Source organism: Chelonoidis abingdonii, chromosome 16 (genome assembly GCF_003597395.2).
Source record: "Chelonoidis abingdonii isolate Lonesome George chromosome 16, CheloAbing_2.0, whole genome shotgun sequence".
NCBI lineage: Eukaryota > Metazoa > Chordata > Testudines > Testudinidae > Chelonoidis > Chelonoidis abingdonii.
Genome location: NC_133784.1, coordinates 3,217,712 through 3,241,729, shown reverse-complemented (window position 1 = coordinate 3,241,729; position 24,018 = coordinate 3,217,712). Strand labels below are relative to the sequence as shown.

The 24,018-nt window shown below is 43.1% G+C and overlaps 1 protein-coding gene across 1 annotated transcript in view; it reads left to right on the top strand.

The window, feature by feature from the left end:
- Positions 1-24,018, top strand: part of CNNM2 (cyclin and CBS domain divalent metal cation transport mediator 2) — a 198,271-nt gene that overhangs the window by 46,155 nt on the left and 128,098 nt on the right. The window lies entirely within an intron of this gene.

Sequence of the window (24,018 nt, the reverse complement as noted above, 5' to 3'; positions counted from 1 at the left end):
TTGACTTGGAACATTCCTTCAGACAAAGCAGAGAAATAATTTCTCGATACTTTTACATCTGCTACTGCTTCAAGAAGCAGCTGGGTACGGGAACCCTCACCACTCAAGGGAGAGAGCACTCTAGATTTATCCTAAGTGGATTGCGCAGGAGCCTTGTGCCAAGAGGTAGCTATAGCAGACCCTCTGGCATAGCGACCAATAATACGATAGCAGTCAACATCCCTGATTTTGGGAGGCAGAACACCTCACAGCCCCATACAACTGGGCATTTCATTTGAAAAGAAAGAACTACACAAAATGAGGGAGTTAGTTCACCCCACAATTAAAAGACAGTGACTGAAAGTGAATCCTGCAAGCTGCACTGGGCCCTTTAAAGAACTAAGATAGAGCCCAACTTCAATGTATACCCCAAATTAAGAAACGCAGTAACAGGACGAAAAAAAGGCCACCATGGCTAAAACCATGTAACGAACATGAGAGATAAAAAGCCTTCCTTTAAAAAGTGGAGTCAAATCCTAGTGAGGCAAAGCAGAAAAGACAAAACCTGAGCCAGCTTACAGTGCAAGAGTGAAAAGAAAAGCCCAAAGAGGCGTTTGAAGAACAGCTAGCTCAAAAATCCAAAGGTAATCAAAATTTTTTAAGTAATCAAAGCCGGAAGCCTGCTCAACAATTACCAGGGGAGCCCCTTGACGATCCCAACTACAAAAAAGAGCACTTAAAGACGAATAAACGTCTTGGGAGAAAACTCAAATGGATTCTTGCTTGCAGCTTCAGCCCGACGGCTGAGGAATGGTTAGGGATGAGATTCCCAACAAAAAGACCGTGGAATGGATTCGCACTTATAGGAGTCCATGGCTTTTTTGTAGTAGCTGATCCATTTGAATATATCAAATCAATCAGATGGTTGCAACCATATCAACAGAGTGTTAGAAGGTTACCTCTCACCTTCCCCCTGACACGACAACATTCCGAATATAACTGTACTCATGGAATGATAGTCCCATCTAATTGTCACTCACAGCCACCAGAGAGGAGTTGCTGATCGTAAAGTCCTGATAAAACTCTAACCTTTAACAAGTCACTGGCATTCACACATATCGAGTTTGAAGACTCAAATGTGAAGTGCGGAACTATCTTAAACTAAAGGAGTCATAACCCTGTCCTCCTATAATCGTGTCTTATCGGCATCAAATCGCCAAATTGAACCTTGGAACAGTTTTCAACGCCAAGCTATTGTATTAAATTGGCATTGTATCAGAAAAGACGCTCTACGTAGGGTGATCCGGGCAATTCGACCGGTAAGTCTAACGTCGTACCGGCATAATTAGTCGAAACAAATAAGTTAAGAAGAATTGTCAACACATAGCAAAACATAAACTGTTGACAAATACGTCTACCCCTGGTCTGTAAAGGGAAATCGTCTACTAATCTATTAGAGTTCTTTTGAAGGGGTCAACAAATATGTGGCGAGGGGGATCCAGTAGACATAGTGTACTCCAGATTTCCAAAAGCCTTTAACACAGGTCCCTCACCAAAAGGCCTTACGTAATAAGCTGGTCATGGGATATAACGGGAAGGGGGTTTTGCCCTTTTTTTCCCCCCCCAAAAAAAAAATGGGGGACTGAGAACGGTTAAAAGATGGGAACAAATGGTAGGAATTAATGGTAAATTTCCTCAGAATGGAGAGGGGTAACTATCGTATTCTCCCCAGGTCAGCCTAGGACCAATCTATCAATTATCTTACCTGAGGAAGTTGTGAAGGCTGGGACTATAACAATGTTTAAAAGGGAACTGGACAAATTCATGGTGGCTAAGTCCATAAATGGCTATTACCCAGGAAGGGTAAAGAATGGTGTCCCTAGCCTCTGTTCATCAGAGGATGGAGATGGATGGCAGGAGAGAGATCACTTGATCATTGCCTGTTAGCTTCACTTCCTCTGGGGCACCTGGCATTGGCCACTGTTGGTAGACAAATCCTGGGCTAGATGGACCTTTGGTCTGACCCAGTACGGCGTTCTTATGTTCTTAGTAGGATTGCTTCTCAAAAGTATAAAAAACAACAGTTGCTTATGGAACTTGACTACCCACACAAGGGATGTAGCATGTTATTCTGGTGTCTGGGGATTTATGTTGACTTCCAGAATTCTGAAGATAACTTTAAAATTGATGAAAGCAGTGTATGAGCTTGGGATCAGCGTCTTAATGGAGCTGCCGTCTTTGTGAGCTATTCCTTTCCTCATTTTCTGAGGCTCATCTGTTGGCTGTTTCAGAAGTTGTGTGATATTTGGCACATGTGCCCATCTGCTGTTGGTTCCTCATGTCCAGGCTGGAACTTGTTTAGTGGTTGAATTTTGTGACGCTGGTTCCTTAATCACTTTCCAGTACAAGTGTTACATTGTAATCCATCTGTCCTCTTTTGAGCACTTCAGAACTGCATGTTCTGGATACAGTAATAGGGAAAGTAAATATAAAAGCTCCTTTGCTTACTATGTGCATGATTGACTAGCTGATAGCATCAGTGTGAATGCAGAGCTTATAAAAAGCCTGGATTTGACCAGCCCTTTTCCTTATTGTACAACTCCTAAACTGCTCCTCGGAGAGGAAACAATTCCTTCTAAAACCTGCAGTGTGAGAGTGAATGTTCAGTGTACCTTTTGAAAACCACTGTTTTGTTTCCTATGGCAACATTACTTTGCTTCCCTTTAGTTTTTGAATTTTGTCTTTCCTTAGACAAGTAAAACAGACAAATTCAACCCTTGTCTTCAGGTCAGTTTAGGTTCTCATGCAGATAATATACACTTTGATTTCAGTTACTACACAGAATGCAATATATATATGAAAATACGGAAAAACATCAAAATTTATTAAAATATTTTGAATTGGTATTCTGTTTAACAGTGAGATTAAAACTGCCATTAATCGCAATTATTTTTTTGGGGTTAATAGCGTGAGTTAACTGCGATTAATCGACAGCTCTGATTAAAATACCAGCATGTGTAGCTTCCAGCCTGTTGCAGGTGCAGTTGTCCATCAGTGCCTTTTCTTTACAGGTGGCTCTGAGGAAAGTTGGAGGGTCAGGGAAACAGGTCATGCTCTGCAACCTGCCGAACTGATACTTGATTTTGTGGAGTGAGTATTAGCTAAGCTAAATCCAGCAACTGCACTATACTTGCTCTACTAAAGGGGTAGGCAACCTATGGCATGCGTGCCGAAGGCGGCACAAGAGCTGATTTTCAGTGGCACTCACACTGCCTGGGTCCTGGCCACCAGTGCGGGGGGGCTCTGCCTTTTAATTTAATTTTAAATGAAGCGTCTTAAACACTTTAAAAAGCTTATTTACTTTACATACAACAATAGTTTAGTTATATATTATAGACTTATAGAAAGAGACCTTCTAAAAACGTTAACATGTATTGCTGGCACGCAAAACCTTAAATTAGAGTGAATAAATGAAGACTCGGCACACCACTTCTGAAAGGTTGCTGACCCCTGCTCTACTATATCATCTTCGGAGACACTCAAAGCATTTAACAAGCATTTGTAAACTAATTTTGCTATATCTTTGGGAGGCAAGTTTTGTTTCCATCATACATGAGGAAACTGAAGAACTGAGAGCTGAAATGACTAGATTTAGGAATCAAATCCTGATCTTCTGCCCCCCAGTTCTGTGCTTTAACCACCAATCTGTGCCTCCTTTATTACTTCACCAAGGAATTCAGCTCGCTTTTGATCTAGTGAAGGAAAACAGAACTGCATGTGGTCCTGTGTGGTTAGGTATGCAAGTGCTATTTTTAGCAATCCCAATTAAGTGAGTCCTTGCTCTTGCTGTTGCTAAAATCCATGGAAGCAAAATTAAAACTTTACCTTCATCTCAGCCACATACAGGCCAGTTGGCTCCAGCCATCAGACTCCCCCTCCTCCCTCTTTACATCTTAATCCTGGCCAGGCAGGCCTGGCAGGATTATCAATTCCTGCTTCTAAGGGAGAGGTTCTGGGCAGGTGGAGGAAACATTACTGCTCTCCCTTCTGAGCCTCCTTGTTGGGGACTAGTAATCAGTATCTCTGTACTGCTCTTCCCTCCAGTCTGTGGGGTGGCTAGCTGACCTGTGCTAGCTATCTCTCATTATAGCTTCCATAGCCTATATTAACTGATCTGTAGAAAAATATTCATCATTTGCTTCTCTGGCTAGCAGCAACTGGGAGCCTACTTCTGGGGAATCTTTCTTTCATTCCCATGTGATTTCCCCGTCTATGCAACCTAGGGGGTGTCTTTGCTTCCAGTTAGTTTTATGTGTACCCCTCTTTGTCTGAAGGATTGGCTGGCTTGATGAGGTTTTTGAGATGGGTGGTGGTGGTGTGTTTTTTTTTCTTTGTGGGGGGTTGGTGGTGGCATCAAACGTAAGTTAAATCGGCAAGGGCCCTCCTACCTCACTTCCAGAAAAATTGAAGACTACTTTGTGCCCACTGTCTCATCGAAGATTCTTCCAGACTTAGTATCCCTGCTTGAATAGGGGTGATCTTAAAATTTAAAACATTCTAGTGGGCCTAAAATTAGGCGCATTCCTTTTTTTTCTTGTAGTTTGTAAGGTGGTGTAGAGTGAGAGGCCATGTGGAATTGCAGATAATGTGATGGGTGGGGGGGCGCGGCACAAACTGCACGCAAATTGGGAGACGTGGTCCACCATAGTGATCAGTACAGTCCCTGGAAACGAGCGAAGCCAATGTGAATATGTAAACAACATGTGACTAATGTAGCACCAACAGGTCTCTGCTTCCATTCATTGCTCCTGTAATCATGATTGACCAGGACTGAAGTTTAGTGACAGGCATAGGACAAAGCAGAAATAATGGAATGTTTGCTACCTAGTACAATGTGTTTGTCTCCCTTTTTTATAAAGACACCTATATTAATTGGGGATTTTCTTGGATGCAGTGATGTAGCACTGAAACATTTCATGTTGTAAATACACCATCACTTTGTCTAACCTTTTTGTAAATGTAGGGCAAATGGCTAGTGACCTTTAGTATGTAGGCAGGCTAAGAATATGTGGCACAAGGCAAAGCGCAGTGGCTCTCCTAATACCATAGTGCGGGGAGTCATGACCAGGAGTCTCAGGCCTTGTCTACACTAGAAGAGGGTTTTACGAGTATAATTACACTTGTATAGTTATATCAGCAAAATCCTCTGGAGCACATGCATTTCTGCCTGTGTACATGTGCTTTATACTGGTTTAGCTTATGCTGTTATAAGCACAATTATACAAGTATAACAATGTCTACACCAGGGCTTTTGCTAGCATAGCTATGTCAGTTGAGGATACGAATTTTTTTTAAGCTAACATAGCTATATCATAGAATATCAGGGTTGGAAGGGACCTGGAGGTCATCTAGTCCAACCCCCTGCTCAAAGCAGGACCATTTCCCAACTAAACCATCCCAGCCAGGGCTTTGTCAAGCTTGACCTTAAAAACCTCTAAGGACAGAGATTCCACTATTTTTCTAGGTAACCCATTCCAGTGCATCACCACCCTCCTAGTGAAAAAGTTTTTCCTAATATCCAACCTAAACCTTCCCCACTGCAACTTGAGACCATTGCTCCTTGTTCTGTCCTCTGTACCGCTGAGAGCCAGTCCAGATCATCCTCTTTGGAACCCCGTCAGGTAGTTGAAGCAGCTATCAAATCCCACCCCCATTTTTTCTCTCTGCAGTCTAAACAATCCCAGTTCTCTCAGCCTCTCCTCATAAGTCATGTGCTCCAGCCCCATAAATTTTTTTTGCCCTCTTCTGGACCTCTTTCCAATTTTTCCACATCCTTCTTGTAGTGTGGTGTCCAGTTTTAGTCCCAGTACTCCAGATGAGGCCACACCAGATGCCAAGTAGAGGGGAATGATCACATCCCTTGATCTGCTGGCAATGCTCCTACTTATACAGTCCAAAATGACATAGCCTTCTGGCAACATGGGGCACCCCATTACTCAATACCCAGCTTCTCATCCACTGTAACCTCTAGGCCTTTCTGCAGAACTGCTGCCTAGGCACTCGGTCCCTAATTGTAGAGTGCATGGATTCTTCCGTCCTAAGTGCAGGACTCTGCATTTGTCCTTGCTGAACCTCATCAGATTTCTTTTGGCCCAATCCTCTGATTTCTCTAGGTCCCTCTGTACCTATCCTACACTTCAGCATATCTACCACTCCCTCCCAATTTACTGTTATCTGCAATCTTGCTGAGGGTGCAATCCATGCCACCCACAGATCATTAATAAGATATTGAAACAAAACCACCCAGGACCGACTCTTGGGCACTCCGCTTGATACAGCTGCCAGCTAGACATGAGGCCATTGATTACCACCATGAGCCTGACGATCTAGCCAACTTTCTATCCACCTTATTGCCATTCCATCCAGCCATACTACTTTAACTCGCTGGAAGAATACTGGGAGACCGTATCAAAAGCTTTGCTAATGTTAGGAATACACGTCCACTGCTTCCGCATCCCACAGAGCCAGTTATCTCATCATAGAGCAATTAGGTTAGTAAGGCGTGCTTGCCTCTTGTGAATCCGTGCTGACTGTTTCCTGATCACTTCCCTTCCTTAAGTGCTTCAGAATTGATTCCTTGAGGACCTGCTACATGATTTTCCAGGGACTGAGGTGAGGCTGACTGGCCCTGTAGTTCCTCCGGATCCTCTCGTACCCTTTTTGTTTTTTTTTTTAAAGATGAGCACTACATTAGCCTCTTTCCAGTCATCTGGGCCCTCTCGCAATTGCCATTAGTTTTCAAAGATAATGGCCAATGGCGCTGCAATCACATCTGCCAACTCCTTTAGAACCTTCTGTTGCAGTGCATCTGGCCCCATGGACTTGTGCTCATCCAGCTTTTCTAAATAGTCCTGAACCACTTCTTTCTCCACAGAGGGCTGGTCAGTTCCTGCCCATACTGTGCTGCCCAGTGCAGCAGTCTGGGAGCTGACCTTGTTCATGAAGACAGAGGCAAAAAAAGCATCGAGTACATTAGCTTTTTCCATATCCTCTGTCACTAGTTTGCCTCCCCCATTCAGTAAGGGGCCCACACTTTCCTTGACTTTTTCTTCTTGTTGCTAACATACATGTAGAAACCTTTCTTGTTACTCTTAAGTTTTACCAAGCAAGTGACATTAAGAGGAAATCAGGCCTCCAATCCATAATTGCTTTGCTGCCAGGACACTTAAAGGTTGGTATGGGAGATGGGTGTGAAATCTTCAGATACAGCAGGTTTCTTTCTTGTGACTACCTAGAATGCTGCCTGTGACCTAATTCCCCATTTGGTGGCTGCAGTTTATACCTGGGAGTTGGGTTCCTTAATTGTTTTTATGTGAAATGGGAACTGTGTGTCCCGCAATGTGCATTGCATAGCTGAGCTTTTTCCCTGGAAGCAAGTGCAACAGTAATTTACATAATGCTGCCTTTTGTGAATTCAGTGGTGAATGCTGCAAGTAATTGATCATCTTCCTCCTTATTTGATCAAAGCTTCCCAGGACTAACAATACATTGTTCTAACCTGAGAGCTCTAGAGCTGTGCAGGTGCTAGTGACAGAGGTGACAACAGTACAACTGGCTCTAGTTTAATGCTAGATCTACAACTCAGTGACATTTTCTTATGGGATGTACATGATGGAAATAAATCTAGCCCTCTTCTCCACGGCTAGAGGATTGCAGACAGGGTCATTACTGTATCACTGAAGAGATCTCAGTTGAAAGTGACATAGTGTACTGAGTATAGGACTGGGAGCCAGGAAGTCTGATTATTCACTGCACAGATCTAATAAGACAAAACACCCTTTTCTGCAAACTAGGAAGCCTGTGCCTTGTGATATTCCCCCACTTTTTCTCCACCCCAGCCTGTTCTTAAACTACAGTATGCTGAAAGGAACAAAGATGGAAAATGCCTAAGTCTAATTGAGAGTGAACCTGAACAAAGATGGGGCTGCTACTGGCTCTGTCACTGTGAAGCTGGGAGAGAGTTGCTTGGTTTCCCTCTGTCATCCCCATGGTGTGGAAAGGGATAATTCCCTCTTTTCACTGATTTGAATTTGTAAATTCAGTGTGTAAGTTGCAGAGAATCCTGTGGCACCTTATAGACTAACAGAGGTTTTGGAGCGTGAGCTTTCGTGGGTGAATACCCACTTCGTCAGACGCAGGTAGTGGAAATTTCCAGGGGCAGGTATATATATGCTAGCAAGCAAGCTAGAGATAACGAGGTTAGTTCAGTCAGGGAGGGTGAGGCCCTGTTCTAGCAGTAGAGGTGTGAAAACCAAGGGAGGAGAAACTGGTTCTGTAATTGGCAAGCCATTCACAGTCTTTGTTTAGTCCAGAGCTGATGGTGTCAAATTTGCAGATGAACTGAAGCTCAGCAGTTTCTCTTTGAAGTCTGGTCCTGAAGTTTTTTTGCTGCAGGATAGCCACCTTAAGGTCTGCTATAGTGTGGCCAGGGAGGTTGAAGTGCTCTCCTACAGGTTTTTGTATATTGCCATTCCTGATATCTGATTTGTGTCCATTTATCCTTTTCCGTAGTGACTGTCCAGTTTGGCCGATGTACATAGCAGAGGGGCATTGCTGGCATATGATGGCGTATATTACATTGGTGGACGTGCAGGTGAATGAACCAGTGATGGTATGGCTGATCTGGTTAGGTCCTGTGATGGTGTCGCTGGTGTAGATATGTGGGCAGAGTTGGCATCGAGGTTTGTTGCATGGATTGGTTCCTGAGCTAGAGTTACTATGGTACGGTGTGCAGTTGCTGGTGAGAATACGTTTCAGGTTGGCAGGTTGTCTGTGGGCAAGGATTGGCCTGCCACCCAAGATCCGTGAAAGTGTGGGATCATTGTCCAGGATGGGTTGTAGATCCCTGATGATGCGTTGGAGGGGTTTTAGCTGGGGGCTGTATGTGATGGCCAGTGGAGTCCTGTTGGTTTCTTTCTTGGGTTTGTCTTGCAGTAGGAGGCTTCTGGGTACACGTCTGGCTCTGTTGATCTGTTTCCTAATTTCCTCGTGCGGGTATTGTAGTTTTGAGAATGCTTGGTGGAGATTTTGTAGGTGTTGGTCTCTGTCTGAGGGGTTAGAGCAGATGCGGTTGTACCTCAGTGCTTGGCTGTAGACAATGGATCGTGTGATGTGCCCGGGATGGAAGCTGGAGGCATGAAGGTAGGCATAGCGGTCGGTAGGTTTTCGATATAGGGTGGTGTTAATGTGACCATCACTTATTTGCACCGTGGTGTCTAGAAAGTGGACCTCCCGTGTAGATTGGTCCAGGCTGAGGTTGATGGTGGGGTGGAAGCTGTTGAAATCGTGGTGGAATTTTTCTAGAGTCTCCTTCCCATGGGTCCAGATGATGAAGATGTCATCAATGTAGCGTAGGTAGAGAAGGGGCGTGAGTGGACGAGAGCTGAGGAAGCGTTGTTCCAGGTCAGCCATAAAAATATTGGCATATTGTGGGGCCATGCGGGTGCCCATAGCAGTGCCACTGATCTGGAGATATATATTGTCATCAAACTTGAAATAGTTGTGTGTGAGTATAAAGGCACAGAGCTCAGCAGCCAGTTGTGCTGTGGCATCATCAGGGATACTGTTCCTAACAGCTTGTATTCCATCTGTGTGTGGGATGTTTGTGTAGAGAGCCTCTACATCCATGGTGGCTAGGATGGTGTTTTCTGGGAGGTGACCAATGCATTGTAGTTTCCTCAGGAAATCAGTGGTGTCACGGAGATAGCTGGGAGTGCTGGTGGCATAGGGTCTGAGTAGAGAGTCCACATATCCAGACAGTCCTTCAGTGAGAGTGCCAATGCCCGAGATGATGGGGCGTCCAGGATTTCCGGGTTTGTGGATCTTGGGTAGTAGATAGAATAACCCTGGTCGGGGCTCTAAGGGTATGCTGATTTTTTCTGGTGTCAGTGTAGGGAGTGTCCTGAGTAGATGGTCCAGTTTCTTAGTGTATTCCTCAGTGGGATCTGAGGGAAGTGGCCTGTGTGTAAGTGTGTAAGTTGTAATACTAGCCAATCTTAAAGGAACACTAAGGAAAAATTTTGTCCTAGCATCCATATTACTGTCCTCTGCTCCTTGCTGCAAAATCCATGTAATATTTGCATCCCACTCATCTACCAAACTAATACAAAGTTATCTGTATCTTTTGGGCAAAAAAAACTTCTTACGCGGTGATGCAGATGCCATGGTGCAGTGACCCATAAGACAGCCATAGAGGCCTCATCTGGGTTGGAGTCTTTATCTCTGAGGTAGCCACACCAATGTAGCGCACCTGTGAAAACCCCCCTACCATACACACACTACACTAGTAAAGTGGCTTAACTTGGTGCTGTGCATCTGCATGGGGAGTGGGGGTTGTATCTCATGAAAACCTTCCCAGGCATTGAAACACTAGGGGTATGGCAACACTTGAAATTTCAAAGCGCTGGTTGGAGTGCCTGCGCTGGGAGAGAGCTCTCCCAGCACTGCATGTAAACCACATCCTCTACGGGTGTAGCTTGCAGCGCTGGGAGCCATGCTCCCAGCGCTGCAGCACTGATTACATTGAGGCTTTACAGCACTGTATCTTGCAGCGCTCAGGGGGATGTTTTTTCACATCCCTGAGCGCGAAAGTTGCAGCGCTGTTAAGTGCCAGTGTAGCCATACCCTAGGACACTAAAGCCAGTTACGCTGTCCTCTTCTCAGTGATTAGCACAAATACAGCCTAAGCTCTCAGACTGGGCAAAGGGCTCTCTAGTCTTTGAACATTCTGATTGCTGTCGTTTTAAGCAATTGGAGGATTGTAGCTTTCTGTGACTTAAAAGCCAGGGCAAACTGGGGCTTCTCAGTCTGTGTGCCTGTGACTGGAGAGAAACTGTGTTTCTGGTTGGTCTGTCAAACAATCTGTTTTTGCAGCCCTGGGGATTTTATTTACACCAGACTGACACTGATTTTTGTCAGCTGGCTGCAGTGAATAAATCAGTGTAGCATTTTAAGGTAAATCAGTGTCTTTGGTTTTCCACAAACTACTGTCTCTTTAAGAAAAATCAAATGTATGGTGACGTCATTAATCTCTGGTACTTGCAAATTAAACAGTTACTTTGAGTCACGAGTGGGTTCAGTTTTCGCTTTCATTCACTGTCATAGACTAAGAGACATGAGATGAATACTTTATGTGCAATTTATGGCATGGTGCTTTCATTTTTAAGATAGATTCGAAACTTACAGTGGAACAATTTAAAATAGTTATTAGCAAATGAGAGATGTGAGAAAGGAGCATCTGACAAAGGGTGTGGACTTGGCTCCCATTAATGTTTAAAGAGCCTTTATATTGAATCAGCTGTTGCCTACAGCATCTGGAATGTTGTAACACAATTTGCTGATTGTCCAGCAACTGGTTCTTGAAAATCTTTGATTCTGATTGGATGCAATAGGACTCACTCAGGCCTGATCCAGCTGTCTTGGGGCCCAGGCAACTGGTCAGTACAGCACCCACTCAGTGCAGAAAACTGAATAGCCTCTTAAAACCTTGTTGTCACCTGTAGTAGAGGAGGAAATCTTGGTATTTCAGGAGGCATATTGGTATCTGCAGGGTTTCACTGAAGGGTGGTACTGTAAGAAGTTCCAAAACAGTACTTCAACGGCGGGATGTAAGCTATTGTGAAACTAGACCACATTTCGGTTAAGTATTTACTGTTCCCATATCAAGACAGATGAAACTATAATAAAATATTTAAGTTAAACTGTAACAAGAAAATGTAACATTTAAAAAAAAAAATGCCCCATCCCCTCTCTACTCTCTAAATAAAACAGCACAGAGCAGGTGGCTGACTCATACCAGCTTATGTTCTATAGTTCCTGTGAGCAGAACGTTTGCAAAACTGTGTCAGTTCAGCTCAAGAGAGCTCTAGGAACAGAAGATTTAAAATTACATCAAAGGCTTTGGGAAGCTTTAATGAGTTCAGCCTATATTTATTTTCATGGTTAGGAGCAGAAATAATTTTTAAAATTACATGATGTCAGGAAAATCTTCTGAAACAGAAAGATTTGCACAAGATTGTCTCGCTTATTGATTGTTGGGTTTTTTTTAAGCTCATAATTTGGTTGATTCTATAAAGCTAGCTCTTGATATCTTGTGTTGGATCTGTGACTGAGTGAAAGGAGAGCCTGGGTTAATGACCTACAGGAATGACCCCCTCCCTCCCACCCACAGCGGTAAGGAAGCAGTCCCTTGCACTACAAAATGTTGATTTGATTTCTAAAACGGGACTGAGGATAACCACAGCTTGGCTTAGCATGGGAGGACTCTGACTGGACACTTTGTTCCCCCACTTCTGCTACATCAGCAGAATAATGGGGTCAAAAATTGCTGTGTAGATTGAAAAGTAGGATTTTGCTTTGGTGTCCATCCCCTCCCCCGCCGCCTTACAGGCATCTACTGCTCTGGATATTTATGGATGGAGCAGCTCCTTCCGCCCCTAGGGAGATGGTTAATGCTATTTTCCTTTGAATTCAGTCTCCCTCTACTGGATTGCTGCAACATTGCACGCTGATCCAAGTTTACTCTGTGGAGAGCAGACTTACGCCGTTCTCCATAACTAGGGTGACCAGATGTCCTGATTTTATAGGGACAGTCTTGATTTTTGGGGGCTTTTTCTTATATAGGGTCCTATTACCCCCACCCCCATCCCGATTTTTTACACTTGCTATCTGGTCACCCTACCCATAACAGAGGTGTTTAGAGTGTGGGGATTTCTTCATGCTAACTGCTGGGAACTTAGCTGGATTTGATTTTTAGTAATATGAACCTGATGGCCTGTTTGTTTTTTAAGATGTAGCCTGATTTAGGGTGTACTGATAATATTAATTTGGATAATATGGGAATTTATTAATATAATTTTATTTGAATTGATTTAATTAATAATAATCATTAATATTAATTAGTATGGGTTTTAGGCTCACCAGTCTGTTTGATTAGAAGATAAAAGTTCTTGTCCCGAATTAGGCTTCACAGAATTTACAAAGGACCCTTGGGAGTATGACAGGAAGCTCACACTGAGACAGATACAGTCCTAAAGACTATTATTGATTTTAATAAATGGTAAAATAATCAGAGTTACAAAGTTAAAACTGCATTACTGCTATTCAAAAGGTACACACAATATTATAATATATGTAACAAAGCTTTGGTTAATATACTCACACCCTTCCTGGATAACTTGGTGGTAAGAGACACAGGAACAGCCTTGCGGTTCAGTTTTCGCAGTTCTTGAGTGAGGGATGCAGTGCTTAGAAGAATTTAATGGTAAAAGCTATCTAAACTAAATTAGGGTTTACTTAACTATAACTTAAAGTCAGAACCTAATAAACAAAGAATAAAATGTAAGGAAACCAAGCTTAGTCTAGTACCTTTGAAACTTAAAGTTTAAGAAGTATAGTCTACTGATAGTAGTAGTCATTGTAGATAGAATAGATAGAGAATAAATAAGAATAGAAATGGAGTGAGAAATGGAGATGGAATAAAGTGAGAAAGGAGTACTCTATCGAGGTGTAGCACCTCTTTTATAGGGCAAATGCTGGAAATCCTTCCTCCTATGCCCAAATTTCATTCCTCACCCACAAAATGTTAGGGTACACTTACCCCCTAGGCTAATAGGTATGTGTATATTGATGACAGGTATGTATGCACATCAGTCTCGTGTACTGTACTTGTTAAATCTGTGGGTACAACACTGAAACTCCCCCATGCCATTCTCCATTGTCTAAATAAAAGGTTATAGACATAAGCGTGGGTACTTATCTATTTGGATAACAAGATGTAGGTCAACTTTGCTTTCTGAGTGAAAGGTCTTAATATAAATATGCTAACTTTGCCTTAGCTTATCATACAGGATATGGCCTGTAGGTCTCTTCCATTATAGCCAAACTTACTTTAATATAAATCTCTAAACCTATTACAATAAACCAAATACTTAAACTATAAGAAAATATATATAATTAGATATTAATGAATAAAAAGCAAGCAGGTTAGTCCTATAGGCTACAAAGAGCAGTCTATGGAATCTATGATCTGAATTTTGCATTGCTTACAGTTCTGAGTGTCTTCACAGCCCACCCCAATTCATTTTATCACACTTTCCATTGACTTGACTTTCCTCAGGCATGCAGCAGAGAATTCTAGTCCATACCACCTGCTTGCCTATGCTAGTGGACCAGCTCTCACAATACTCTTGTAAACATTGCCCAGCCTGACCAACTGTTCCAGCCTTCTGCTGGTTTAACCCCAGAAAGTAGAAGTAGCAACCTGTCTTTTGTCAGCAGACCATTCAAACCAATGGAATCTGCAGGAAAGGTAAACTTGAATTCCTCCATATACATGCCAGAACAGTGGCTCTCAACCTTTCTAGACTACTGTACCCCTTTCAGGAGTCTGATTTGTCTTGCATACCTCCAAGTTTAACCTCACTTAAAAGCTACTAGCTTACAAAATCAGACATAAAAATGCATAAGTGTGATAGCACACTATTACTGAAAAATTACTTACTTTCTCATTTTTACCATATAATTATAAAATAATTGGAATATAAATATTGTACTTGCATTTCATTGTACAGTAAATAGAGCAGTATAAACAAGTCATTGTATGAAATTTTAGTTTGTACAGACTTCGCTAGTACTTTTTATATAGCCTGTTGTAAAACTAGGCAAATATCTAGATGAGTTGATGTACCCCCTAGAACAGGGGTTCTCAACCATTTTCTTTCTGAGGTTCCCCCAAACATACTATTAAAAACTTCATGGCCCACCTGTGCCACAACAATTGGTTTTCGGCTAATAAAAGCCAGGGCTGTCGTTAATGGGTAACAAGTAGGGCAATTGCCTGTGGCCCCACACCACAGGGGACCTCGCAAAGCTAAGTTGCTCAGGCTTTGGCTTCAGCCTCTGGTGGCGGGGCTCAGGGCCATGCGCTTCAGCCACATGTGGTGGGGTTTCAGCTTTCTGCCCTGGGCCCCAGTGAGTCTAACACTAGCCTGCTTGGAGGACCCCCTACAACCTATTAAAGCTCCCCTAGGGAGCCCTTGATCCCTGGTTGAGAACTACTGCCCTAGAAGATTTCTGTGTACCCCCAGGGGTACACATACCCCTGGTTGAGAACCACTGTGCTAGAGCAAGCTACCTCTCTGCTGCCACCTTTGTTAGGATTTTGGCACTTCCTTACAAAGTCGTGTGTAGGGGGGGTATTAATGCATGCCAGTGGCAGTGCAAATAGCTGCAATCCTGCAGTAAGAGCTCCATGTGTGATGTAGGGCTACTATTAGGGTGACCAAATAGCCGCTGTGAAAAAACGGGACGGGGGTGGGGGGTAATAGGCATCTATATAAGAAAAAGTTCCAAAAACTGGGACTGTCTCTATAAAAACGGGACACCTGGTCACCCTAGCTATAGTGGCTGTGCAAGTATTTTCACACAAGGCATTTTAGAGCAAGAAAAAATTCCCAGACACTACTGCTTAAGCTCAACCCATGTAGTTTCCTGAGAGTTCCACCCTCTGCTTTAGTGGGCGACATTTCTTTGTCCCTTTGTGATGGTTGTGGACTGAATCAGGAGTGAATAGCTGAAGAAGCAAAATTTTTCACCCCACAAAGGTTTCCTGAAGTGCTAATGCCTCGTTAGAATGTTGGAATCATACTGGGACTTGTTCTGTAGCCTCTACCATTCCTTGAGGCAAGACAAGGAGTTTCTCCTGAGTGTCTCCTACAACAGGAGTTACAGCTTCATGTGAAACAGTCAGGCCTGTTTGACATCCGAACTCAAACCAACTTGTTAGGGAGTATTCTAAATTATAATGCTCTAACCAAAAGGGGAAGGAATCTCTTCAGTGAACTTTTTAATGTTGTCATGTTTTCACTGTTATATTAAATCTAAAATTATCAGTTTATATCTTTCTAGTACTGCTGAGCTCCTAAACAAACCTTTTGATTTCAGGACCAAATTAGCTGCAAGTGATGTCCTTGCATAATTTCAGTCAGTCTTTTTGCTTTGGTGTAAAGTTCCAGACAACTCTAAATCTATCTGGAATACCCCTCCCCCTTTTTTAAAACCATAGTAATATCATTCATGTTCTCTTGAGTGGAACTGTTATTTTTGAGGCACTGAAGGATTCATCCAAACTGAACAATATTTTCTCAGTCCAGCTGTTTTATGTAGGTAGGATGAGCTCTCCACTTAACAGGCAGTCTTTCAGGCTGTTGTTTTGTTGTGGAGCCAGGAAGTATTTTTTCCAACTTTGGAGGATAGAGGTCAACACAGATTTTCCTTCAACAGCTCAAATGGCAAAAGATAATGTAAACTTGGAGTCTTAGACAGTCTTATGCCTAAGGAGAAAATTAAATACTTTCCTTTCTCTTGGACCAGTGCCACCTGGGACATATGAATTCTAAATGTTATATAAATGGTACTATAGGAATTTCAAGGGATTTTTCTCTCTATTCTCTATCAGTTTATGTATTTTTAAATATAAATTTATGGGACCATGTAGGAACCCTCCCTATTTCCTTTTGGAAATTAAGGCTAGTGGGGCCAGTAGCAGTTCCCTGCGCACAAAAATGGCAGTTTGCAAACACTGGAATCTTCCCCATAGAGGAAACACTGGATTGTGGTGAAACAAAGTCCAACCCTTCGACATGGATCCTCCTAGGAATTCATTACTTTTCTAGCTTAAAATCTCAACAAAGGAGTTCATTACTTTTCTAGCTTAAAATCCCATCAAGACAATTGGGGGACTGTGTCTGTCTGGATCTCCACCAGAGTCATTCTACACGCTTGTCAGACATTCTCCAATTTCTAAAGGATGACCTTCATTAAAGATAAACCTTTCTGTTACCTAAAGGTTCAGCCCTCTGATTGGGGTATGTTTTGTTTTGTTTTATTCAGGATATATACTATCAGTCTTCTGCTACATACTCCTCTCCCATTTCTCCATGGTTCTCTCAGAAGAGACATTGTCCAGAACCTAAGACTAGTGGAGTGTTTCTATGAAATTAGAAAACTTCTAGCAATATTTTTTCAATACATAAGCATTCTTCTGCAGTGTTTTGCAACCTGAACAATACAGCATCCTGCTATAAGAAATTGAAACTGTCAAGTAAAAGTGACAAGACGTCCATTGTTTGCACTGAAAGAAAGTGCAGTAAACTAGAAAAATGAAAATTTTAAAATCTAAGGTGGTGGTTGCAATATAGGTAAGCTCATCTAACAAGTGTCAGTATGAATTTGAATCTGAGATCACCTCTACTTTTATGCTACCATTCACACTCTAGGAAAAAAAGTAGTGTCACAGTATTATAGATATTTAAGCTAAGATTTTGGAAAGCAACACTTGAGTTTTAGGTGTCTCATTCCTGGGGGCCCAAATTGAAACACTTTAAAGAGGGGTTTTCAGAAAGTACTGACTGATTATCATTTAAAAACCCCTTCAAGGCACCACCCTTAAGATATTCCTTTGTGCAGCCAAAGTAAAATCTCAACCATGATATTTATAAACAGACTTTTGTTGAGGTTTGAGAAGGCAGAACTTGACAAATAATGCTGTACCTGCCAAGATAGATCTGCTATATTTGTGACTAGTCTTACTTTTTAGAACAAATTCATCATTGCTGCGTCGCTGCTACTTTAAAAGAAATGTGCAAATGTTTTGCTCATGTGCAAACTGGCAATAACAAATGATTCTATTATCTGTGTTAGAGAAGTACTAACTTGATTCATGGTATTGATTTATTACTACAATACCCTGTTGCTGAACTTTTAATTTCTCTTTTCTCAAGATGAAACATGGTCTAGAACAGGGGTTCTCAAACTTCATTGCACCGTGACCCTCTTCTGACAACAAAAATTAGTATATGAGCCCAGGAGGCAGAACCAAAGCCTGAGACCTGACATCAGGGGCAGGGAAGGGCAAACTGATGGGATACTTGTAACCTGAGCCCATCATCCAGGGTTGAAATCCTTAGGCTTCAACCCTGAGCAGTGGGGCTTTGGCTCTGGCTCTGGCTCCAGGCCTCAGCAAGTCTAACACCAGCACTTATGACCCCATTAAAAAGGATTCACAACCCATTTTGAGGTCCTGACCCATAGTTTGAGAACTGCTGGTCTAGAATGTTGTTGGCAAAGTCAACAGTTTTCACACTATATGCCAAAAACTAATGCAATGTCCAAGAGTTTTTTGATCCCCTGTCTAGAAGTTGATCATCAAGACTCCTGAAGAGTGGTAATCTGTTTAGTTTTTTTAGAATAGTTGGTCATTTCATTCATAGATTGAAATTAGAGCTACATGTTTCTAGTACACCCCTACCCCGATAGACTCATAGACTTTAAGGTCTGAAGGGACCATTATGATCATCTAGTCTGACCTCCTGCACAATGCAGGCCACAGAATCTCACCCACCCACTCCTGTAACAAACCCCTAACTAACGCTGCCCTCAAGAGCCAAAAAATCTTACCGCGTTATAGGTGAAATCGTGTTATATTGAACTTGACTTGATCCGCCGTAGCACGAGCCCCCACCCCGGAGCGGTGCTTTACCGTGTTATATCCAAATTCATGTTGTATCGGAGTAGAGGTGTGTATATAAAAGGTTTTCAAATATTTCATGTTCATGTCAATACCTTAAAGTGACACAATTTCAGAAAATGAGAGACCATGTGAGAAAACACTGGGGACAAGACCTCTTTCCACTAGAAAAAAATGACTTTTTAGCACAGTTCTGACAGTTGGTGACATTAAAAAATGGTGTAGAGAGGATGATGCCCAGGACTGTCCTGTTTCTTTTGTGCCAGATTGCTCAACTAATCCCCCCATAAAACCTGCTTCTGTGAAGGCTTTTAACTCTAACTACATACTTGTTAAGGAGGTTTAAACAAATGGCTGAGATTTGCCTACTATATCTGATGTCCACTGCATTGTTACTTAAGATGGGCCAGGAGGGAGGAAAGCTAAATTGCAGTCAACAGACCTAGGCTTTTGTTTTAGGCAAATCCATCCATCTTTCTCTCTAGAGGAGTTCTATTGTCAGTCTTTCTAGATTAGGTATGTTGCCAGATGCTTTATAATCAGCATGGCTAATTTGCAGATGCTGCTGGTCTCTCATCAGGTAGCCACACCAACCTTTTCTCTTTGTTTGGTTTTGCCACTTAATCTGCCTTTCCTGCTCTTACTCTAATTTCATTGTGTTATAAAACAGGGCTTGTAAAAGCCATTTGTCTAGTGACAAAATGCCCCCTGCTGCCACCCCCTCTCAAAAAAACTCCCAACAAAGCTGTGCTGGCAAAAGCCCCAGTGTAGATGCAGTTACGCTATAGATGCAGTTTCATTTGCTGGTAGAAAGCATCTTCACGAGGAGAGTTTGCTGGTACGCCTCTATCCTGATATAATCTTGTCCTCGGGAGGCAAAAAATCTTACCACGTTATAGGTGAAACTGCATTATATCAAACTTGCTTTGATCTACTGGAGTGCACAGCGCTTCCACCCCTCCCCCTCCCTCCCCCCCCGAGCACTGCTTTACCACATTGTATCCGAATTCATGTTATATCGGGTCATGTTATATCAGGGTAGAGGTGTATAACTATACTGGCAAATCCTTTCTAGTGCAGCCAAGGCAGAACTTGCATAGTGGCTGTCCTCCGATTCCAGAAGTGCCTCATCAACTGCATTTCAGCACTCAGCTCTTCCAGGAGATAAGACTATGGGATGGTGCAAAGATACTGAGGAAGGACTTGTTGTGACCTCACATTCAGCCACTCACAGATTACAAAGATGAGCCCCTGCTTTGACCATTCAGGCTGCTGATTTGGGAGTGACACTTCTGGATTGAGTGATTACAGAGACTTCAGGGCTGAATGACTCATATGAGGGTTGATACAGCCTCCAGCATGGTGGCGTGGCTGAACACCTCTGGCTGGGAATCTCCATCCTTTGCAGCTAGTCTTCTTGCTGACCTTTCCATCATTGAATTTCTTGAGGTGCACAATTACTCTTTTGGATGCAATTTTTAAAAATTGTTCATATGTCCTAAGCTCTCTGTAAAACTACAACCAAAGGAAAATGTTGATCTGTGATTACATAGATGCACTAAAAGATGGAAACAAAATTCCTTCCCTTTTAGTCAAAGCAGGAGCAGCATGGGGACAGCTTGCACTGTCACAGCCTTTGTCTACACTACAGAGTTTTGTTGACACAAGTAACGCCAATGATCCAAAACCCCTATAATTATATCACTTGTGCAAGTCAACATAATGCTGCCTCTGTCAGTGAAATGCATCCCCAGTTGGTGCTTTAGCATCGACAGTGAGAGCAATGCACCGTGGGTAGCTATCTCAGTGTCCTACTCACCATCTTCTGCACCTAAGAGTTGTTGGAAGGCAGAGTGGATTGCAGTGCATCGTGGGTGTGTGCTCAATGTCCCATGATGCTCATGGAATGATAGGACAGAAAAACCTGCTTCTGACTGGTTTCAGAGTAGCAACCGTGTTAGTCTGTATCCGCAAAAAGAACAGGAGTACTTGTGGCACCTTAGAGACTAACAAATTTATTTCAGCACGAAGTGATAATTAAGAACACTTCAACCTCTCTAACTACTCAGTGACAGACTTGAAGGTGGCAATTTTGCAACAAAAAAACTTCAAAAACAGACTCCAAAGAGAGACTGCTGAACTTGAATTAATATGCAAATTAGATACAATTAACTCTGGCTTAAACAGGACTGGGAATGGTTGGGTCATTACACTAATTGAATCTATTTCCCTATGTTAAGTTCTCCTCACACCTTCTATGGGTCATCTTAATTATCACTTCAAAAGTTTTTTGTTTTTTTTTTTCTCCTGCTGATGATAGCTCATCTCAATTGATTAGACTCTTCCTGTTGGTTTACATACTTCCACCTTTTCATGTTTTCTGTATGTATAAATGTCTCCTGTCTGCGTGTTCCATTCTGTGCATCTGAAGTGAGCTGTAGCTCACAAAAGCTCATGCCGAAATACATTTGTTAGTCTCTAAGGTGCCACAAGTACTCCTGTTCTTTCTGCTTCTGACTGTGTTTCTTGCCATTTTTCACTGTCCCTTGTTTACTGTGTACCTGCCATTTCTGTCCGAAAGGATGGATTCTGCATTGCTCTACTGTTGTGGTCACTGTTATGAACGTATTGTGGCTGGTCATACGGGTATTTAATGGGCTCCCAATCTGAAGAGGAATCCGAGGTAGCTGAAGTGCTGTGTGCCATGTTAAAGAACACCAGATTACTTTTGGCATTCATAGAGCAGCTGCACATGGTGGACCATTGCTTTTGGGTTTGGGGAAACAAGCACTGAGTCGTGGGATCGCATAGCTATGCAGCTCTGGGATGACAAGCAGTGGCTGCAGAACTTTGTTGAGGAAAGCCACCTTCCTGGAACTGTGTGCAGAGCTTGCCCTAGCACTGCAGTGCAAGGACATCAAAATGAGAGCTGCCCTCTCACTGGAGAAGCACGTGGTGATCGCTGGGTGGAAGCTGGCAACTCCAGACTGCTATTGGACGGTTACAAATCAGTTTGAAGTTGGGAAGCCCACCATTTGGGGTTGCATTGACACAAGTGTGCAGGGCCATTAATTGCATTCTGCTATGAAGGACTGTGACTTATGGAAATGTGAGTGAGATAGTGGATGGCTTTGTGGCAATGGGATTCCCTAACCACGGCAGGGCGATAGATGGCATACCTATCCCAATTTTGGCACCCAGATTATCTTGTCACTGAGTAAATCAATAGAAAGGGGTACTTCTCTATAGTATTGCAGGTCCTTGTGGATAACTGGGGTCCTGTCACTGAAATCAATGTGGGGTGCTCAGAGAAGCTGCATGATACACGCATCTTCAGTAACACTGGCCTGTACAGAAAGGTGCAAGCAGAGACTTTCTTTTCAGACTAGAAGATTCCAATGGGGGATATTGAAATACCCATAGTGATCCTGAGAGACTCAGCGTACCCCTTACTCCCATGGCTCGTGAAGCCTCACATGAGAAACCTGGAGAGCAGCAAGGAGCACTTCAACAATAGGCTGAACAGGTGCAGAATGCATATGGCAGATTAAAAGCACACTGATGCTGCCTTTTAAGGCAGACTAGATCTAAATGAGGAAAATTATTTGCATGATCATAGCAGCTTGCTGTGCTCTGCATAGCATTTGTGAGGCTAAGGGTGAAAAATTTCCCCCAGGAGGGAGCACAGAGGTGGATTGTCCGGCAGATGATTTGGAGCAGCCAGAGACCAGGGCTATTAGAAGGGCGCAACAGGGGACTATTGGATCAGGAAGGCTTTGAAGCACCATTTTCACAGTGAGCACCAGTAATCTGTCTTTCTATACAGCACTTTGACATGCTTTGTTAATTTGCTGCCGTGCATGAAAATTTTGATGATAGCTTCCTGACTGTGATTTGTAGTTTGCAGTTGTCTCAGTTGCAACTGTGTATTAGTTCCAGCAGCAACTACCGTGTGTAGGAGACAGACAAATACTTTCTGAAAGATAATATGTTTTTATTAAATTAACAACACACAGAAAATGCTTGATGGAAAGAGCTATAACAGGGAACGGTAGTTATTCTGATGTAGGCGTTCATAGCTGTGTGTGACTCCAGCTATTGCTTTGGAAGCTGTCCAAAGGGGTGGAGTCAACAGGGTCCTGAGATGGGTTGGGAAGATGCAAGGAATGCATGGGAGGAGTTTGGGGAGGGCATGCCAACCAGTTCTGTATCTGCTGTGGGGTGGTGGTGGTGAGGAGTGAGCACACATGTATTCTGCCTACACCACGAGTAGGGACTTCAGCATCTCTGTTTGCTCCTCCATTGCTTTTATCAGCTCCTGGCCCTATAAAGTATGCTCCTGGCTCTCCTTCCTGTCCTGCCTATCTAGTTTGATTTTAATTTACAGTCTCTCTCCATGCCCTGTGTTCTTGCTTTTCTGCATCTAAGGGTTGCAGCACCTCTCGAAACATGTTCTTCTGTGCAGGGCTTTGGAGCTGTGCTCTGGCTCCGCTCCAGCTCCAGGCAAAAACCTGCAGCTCCATTGCTCTGGAGCTGCTCTGCACTCCAGCTCCGGGCTCTGTTCCAAAGCCCTGTTCCTCTGTCACTTCCTTTTCTGGCAGAGGCTCCCTGCCTATGTGTAGGGGGATCCCCAGAAGGCCACATCTGCTGAAGCACAAAAAAAATAAACAGAAGCATGATTGTTAATGCACTCATGGCATCGAATCATGATAGTAAAATACACCTCTTTTAAAATACAAATCTGTTTCTCGCTGTCTCTTGGCCAATGCACAGCTCAGCATATGCCCGAAACATGGTGAGTTCGGCCCTGGGAATGCTCAGGGTCTAGACAGTTTTTTTAGGAGATCACTGCAAGTGACTAGGGACAAAATTGTAAGTTCTGATACCATTTTCCACAGGTGGGGGTTATTGAAGCCGATATCTTACTCCTGAGTGTAAGCAAGGATGCAAAGCATGTCTACTGCATGCATGCGGCTTCAGAGTGAGTCCCTGTGCTGCTTGACTGTGTGCCGCTTGGTCCCTGCACAAGCGATTGGCGCGGGAAAGTGTCTTACAGCAGGGGAAGGACAAAGCAGTCTGCCAAGGAACCTTCAGCAGAGTATTGGCAAGTACCTCCAGGAAAGGTTTTCCTAGAGATCTCTATGGAGGAGTCATGTGAAATCTTGGTGTGTATTAACATACTATTCCACCCCTCTTCCCTGGGCATTTACACAATGCAGCAAATACAGCTACTTGTTTATATTTCTATCCCTTAACCCACTTCTAGCATAGAACAAAGAAAAGGACAAATCTATCTCATATAACTGAACAGCATCAACTCACAAAGATCACTTACCAGAGCTTCCCTCTCCTGCATCATGTGCACCAGAGACAGAGTGCTGGGACTGGCTCGAACCCTCCTGGGTCAAGAAGTAGTCCTGGCTTGCAACAATACCAGATGATCCTGCCACCTG